Raw genomic sequence first — 5,375 nt, 5'->3', positions numbered from 1 at the left:
TTGCTGAAAGCTATCAGTGCATGTTGGAAAAAAAAATTTAAATAAAATTGTTTTATTATAAAGGCTGTTTACTATGAATCTGCTTCCTCTTTTTCCCTCATTTTATATCACAGCAGCATTTTTGCCATTATCTCCTCCACTCTTTCATGTGAAGAGATGTTTCTTTTTTAAAAATTAAATTTCATTTTTTTCTATTATATGCAAATTTTTTATCCTTCATCTTTTTTAAGTTTTTGAGTTACACATTTTTCTGTCACTGTCTTCCCTCCCCCCCTCTCCAAGGCAGGGAGTAATCCAATACAGGTTGTACTTCATGTACACGAAAAATGTGTTTAAACAACACAAAGACTAACAATGCCCTCTGTGGGGCTGGGGGGAGGGAATCAAGAATAGGGGGAAAACTGCAAAACCCAAAATAAATAAAATCATTCTTTAAAAAAACTTAGGAGGGGCTAGGTGGCACAGTTGACCCGGAGTTGACCTGGCCCCGGAGCCAGGAGTAGCAGAGTTCAAATCTGGCCTCATACACTCAATAATTACCTAGCTGTGTGGCCTTGGGCAAGCAACTCAACCCCATTTGCTTTGCAAAAATAAAAATAAAATTAATTTTTTCAAAAGCCATAAAGAAAAAAAAAGGGAAGATACATTGCAAAGGAAAGAGTGGTGAGGAAGTGGAGGCACTAAGTACACATTTTTCAAGGCAGTTGAGAGAAAAAGAGCAACTGGATAAGAATAAGAGTAACAGTCTCATCACAGAATTCCAAACCTGGAAGATTAAGGTAATTCAGGAGCCATCTAGTTCAACCCACATCTGAAAACAATCTCCCACTATAAACATCATCATGACAAATATGGGCCTCTAGCTTCTGCCTATGTAAAATAATCCCTATTTAAATTCTAGGAGGGGAGATTAAATGCAAACATAAAAATATAATTTTTTAAAAATTCAAATATCTGTAATTCCATAAAACTGGAAATTCTCTCCAACACTGCCTATAATTTTTCCCACCTTCTCCCTTACCGCATTCACAAGCTGGTGGTATTCAATTTCTGTTAGCAGAACAGCACTGGTTTCAACTATTATCCTTTGCCCTTAACAAACAGCCCATCTTCTAATTCCATCAGTTGCTGGAAGCTATTTCTCCATTTGCAATTCAACAATAACTTTGAAATTAATCCCATTCTTTGCTTCTACTCACCCAAACCTGTACCTCATTGCCTTTTATTCATTTTTAATTCTCCAATCAATTGGATTTCTTTGCCCTAAAATTGATATTTTAAAAGGTCATTGTGGCCCAGCAGCCCAAGTCTGAAAGACTTGAGTTCAAATCTGAATTCACTTAATTACCTAGCTGTGTGACCCTGGGCAAGGCACTTAACCCCATTGCCTTAAAAAATTTTTTAAGAAGGTCATCACTTGTATTGGAATAGTCCATAAGTGAACACTAAGTTGAAAAACACATTTGATATAGCCACTATGTGTAAATAGAAAAATCAAAGATTTGAATTATTAATCTTTCACTAGACAACGTTTTGAAAACAATGTCATCCATCTACCAACACCAATCTGATTCTAGAGTAACTGTACACTGAGCAATTCTTTTTCAAATTGGGACCTTTGGTTAGGTTTCCATAATAATTGCACCTTTAGGGACCATAGCTTTTTATTTAGGATTAGGGATTGTAATCTTTCAGATAATTCTGAAATAAAGTGGCAAGACACCTTCCTGGAAAAGGTCTTTTAATGAAGCGCTATCCTACATTGTATCGAATTTTATTTTTAATCAAAAAAATAGTGTTCATATATCCCAATAGTTAATTGTCAAGAATATTGCTTGCTCAAGTGATTTATTCTTAATTTTCTCTCACTGATTTCCTTTTTTCTTTTACAGACGGTTTTTTGTGTGTAGTTGACTACACAAAATAGGAATTGATGTCCTCACAAAACCTACAGTGCATCTCCTTCCAGTTCAATCTGTCTTTTCCCCCTTGTTGAGGTTTATAAGCACAACTGGGACTGATGTTCAGTCAGTATGGTAATTTTTTTCATTGTCCTAGGTCAGAGTTAAAATTTATTTTGCATTTTTTTCTACTTGGCCTTCCATTTCACATACATTCAAAAATGCTTGTAAAGCAATTAACAATATCTAGACTACAGTCAGTACACTTTTATGATTGCTTCCTTCCTAAAGCACTTAGTAGGAATCCTGGAAAGTTCTTGTATTAAGAAAATTTCTACTAAGCTTTGAAACTAAGGGGGAGAAGTGTGTAAAAATTATATGGAAATGCTTAGAAATGCAAGATGGCATGTTCTGTGACAACATGGTGAATCTGACTGGATCATAGTAGGGAGTTTTAAGGCTAAAATGGAGTTTCAAATCTAGAGTAGTTTGTATTTGACCCTAGAGTTAAAAGGGAGCACAAAAGGAATGACATATTAAAATGCATCAGATCTCTTGGGTAGGGTGAGGCAAAAAGTGCCTAAAGGAACTTCCAAGTTAGATCCATGATCCAATAATCCTACTAAAGAAGTGCAGCAAATATATAGGGATATAACTAGATAACTGTTGGTGATGAAGGATAGATAATTCATAGGGAAATGTAGGCATTTTATCAACCCACAAATTCAATACAAACTAATTATATGAAAGCAGCAGAAAAAAAAAAAGCTACAATTCATAGCTAACATTAACAGTACCAGGCACTATGTCAAAGCATTTTACAAAAATCATCTCATTTGAAACTCATAGCAACCCTGGGAGGTTAGATACTGTTGTTATCCCCATTTTATAGATGACGAAAACAAGCAAAGTTAAATTGACTTGTCCAAGGTCCCACAGCTATAAAGTCGGAGATGAGATTTAAACTGGGGTTTTCTTGAATTCAGACCTTATGCTACATCAAAAAGTATAGAATTTTAAGAGGGGTGGTAAAGTCTTGGATGTTCTTTGTCCTTGTTGCTGCTCAATCATGTTCAATTCTGACTCCATTTGGGATTTTCTTGGCAAAGATTGGTATTTCCTTTTTTTTTTTGCCATTTCCTTCTCCAGTTCATTTTACAGTCAAGGAAATTGAGGTAAACAGGGTTGGCTATGTGACTTCCCAGTCATACAACTGATAATGATCTGGGGTCAAATTTGAACTCGGATCTTCCTGGTTCCAGGCACCTAATTGCTTTCTCCTAATCACACCAAATCAAGTAGGTAATGTTCAGTTTCTGGTATTCCATTCTATAAGGACCAAGAGGACAAAGTATTTCATGTTATATGACAAGACAACAATATAAAATGTTAAGACTCAGGAGTCAGGATGACCAGAGTTAAAATCTACTTTGGATTTTTTCGGGCCCAAAGTGAACAATTTTAACTTCTCTCATCTCAATTTCCTCTCCAATATTAGACAGCAACATCTTACAAGATTGTTGTCAGGATCAAAAAATATAAATTGAAAAGTTCTTTGCAAACATTAAAATACCACATAAAATATTAACTATTTTATATTGAATGGTTGAAGCAAATATTTAATTTGGAGGGGTCAGAGGGGAATACCCAATAGAGGTCTTTAAATATTTGAAGGGCTTTGATTCAGTATGACTTGCTTAAGATTGTTTTATTTAAGAGTTGGGAGATAAAAGAGATGTGGAACTAATAAACAAATTTTCCAACTTCCCCCCACCCATTCCCCCTCAAAAATCTGTTTATGAATCTCTAAAATATTGATCTCATTCTTCCCTGTTCCTAAATACTCCCAGGATTTAGAGAACTTAATTGACCAACTTCCAGACCTCATAATATTTTGTTGGGTTCCTCATCTCTATTCTCTCACCTTCTCTGTCCAAGGATGGACTAGCCATTCAACTTGAATGCATGTTAGAGCCCCTTGGGAGAGGGGAAAATGCATCCCCCTCTGTGAAAGGAGCTGGGGAATAAAGAGTAGTGAAATGAGGGGCCCCGTAGCTGGGATGACTGAAAGGAGGGCCTGGAGGTAGTGGAAAAGCCATAGGTGCCCCAGGGAAGGAGCCAGTTGCCTCAAAATCCTCTCGGGTTGAATTGCCGTTGCTTGGCTTGCCCTTCTGGCGCAGGTTACAAAACCAAACCCGGACAACATCTTTGTCAAGTCCCAGCTGCTCAGCAATATTGCTAATCTGCTGAAGTGTGGGTTTGCGACACTGGAGAAACATGTTCTCCAAGCTTCCCGAACTCCATTCTCAATCCTTGTGCGTTTCCTCTTTCTGGCTTGTTGAAAGACTGTCTCAGCCTTGCACATCTCCTGAAGGTGGTCATTGTCATTAGCTGCTTCTAGCCACTTCTGTAGCAGAGGTCGGAGCTTACACATGTTCTTGAAGCTAAGTTGTAGGGCCTCAAAGCGACAGATGGTGGTCTGGCTAAAAATCTTCCCAAAGAGTGCCCCCAAGGGGATGCCCACATCAGCCTGGGTATAACCCAGAGTGATCCTCTTTCGCTTTAGCTCCTTGACAAACTGCTCCAGTTCCTCTGGGGAAGGGTCTCCTGTGGCTGCTCGTCTCCACTTCGGGGCCGGCTCAGTCTTGGAGACTTGGGCAGCGGCGCGGGGCTCCGGGGCAGGGCTCCGGGGGCTGCCCTCGGAAGGGCTCTCAACCCTGGCTCCGGCGTCGCCGTCGGCGGCAGCGATCTCCTGGGCAGGTGGAACCATCGCTCCCACGTTGGGCTGAGGTTCACAGTAGACACCCCCTCCCCACATGTCGTACAAATGGCACGGGGCCATTCCCCACCCGTCGGGCCCCGGTCCGGTTCCAGTCGCTCCGGGTGGACCTTGGAAGCCCGGCCAATTCCACGTAGGCTCTGACCCTCCCGCCCCGCCACCACCTGGGGGTGGCTCAGGAACCAGGTGTCGGACCATGCAGGAGCGGGTTCCCCCGACCCGGGGATTTAAGGACTCAAACATAGACATGACAGATTTTAAAAAGAATTGAATGGGAATAGAAAGGAATATACTTTTTTTCTGCAGTACATGGAAGTTACACAAAAATTGATCATGTACTAGGGCATAATAACCTTATAATCAAATTCAGATAAGCAGAAATAGGGAATTATCCTTCTCAGATCGTAATGCAATAAGAATCACATCCAATATTGGGCAAAGGAGAGATGGACCCAGAACTAATTGGAAACTAAACAATGTCATTTAAAAGAATGAGTGGATCAAACAACAAATTATAGATAGAATAAATGGTATCATCTGAGATGACAGTAATGAGACACTATACCAAAATTTATGGGATACAACCAAGTCAGTTTTCAGGGGATATATTATATCTTTAAATGCTTACATGAATAAATTGGAGAAAGAGGAAATCAATTAACTAAACATGCAACTAGGAAAATTCGAGAAAGAAA

The 5,375-nt window shown here is 39.4% G+C and overlaps 1 pseudogene; it reads right to left on the bottom strand.

Moving 5' to 3' along the window:
* Positions 1–3,853: 3,853 nt before the first annotated feature.
* LOC141491838 (POU domain, class 5, transcription factor 1 pseudogene) lies at positions 3,854–4,878 on the bottom strand (annotated as a pseudogene).
* Positions 4,879–5,375: the final 497 nt, after the last annotated feature.

This window comes from Macrotis lagotis, chromosome 6 (genome assembly GCF_037893015.1).
Source record: "Macrotis lagotis isolate mMagLag1 chromosome 6, bilby.v1.9.chrom.fasta, whole genome shotgun sequence".
NCBI classification, from domain to species: Eukaryota; Metazoa; Chordata; class Mammalia; order Peramelemorphia; family Peramelidae; genus Macrotis; species Macrotis lagotis.
Note: the sequence above shows the minus strand (reverse complement) of the source record. Positions and strands in the feature narration are given on the sequence as shown.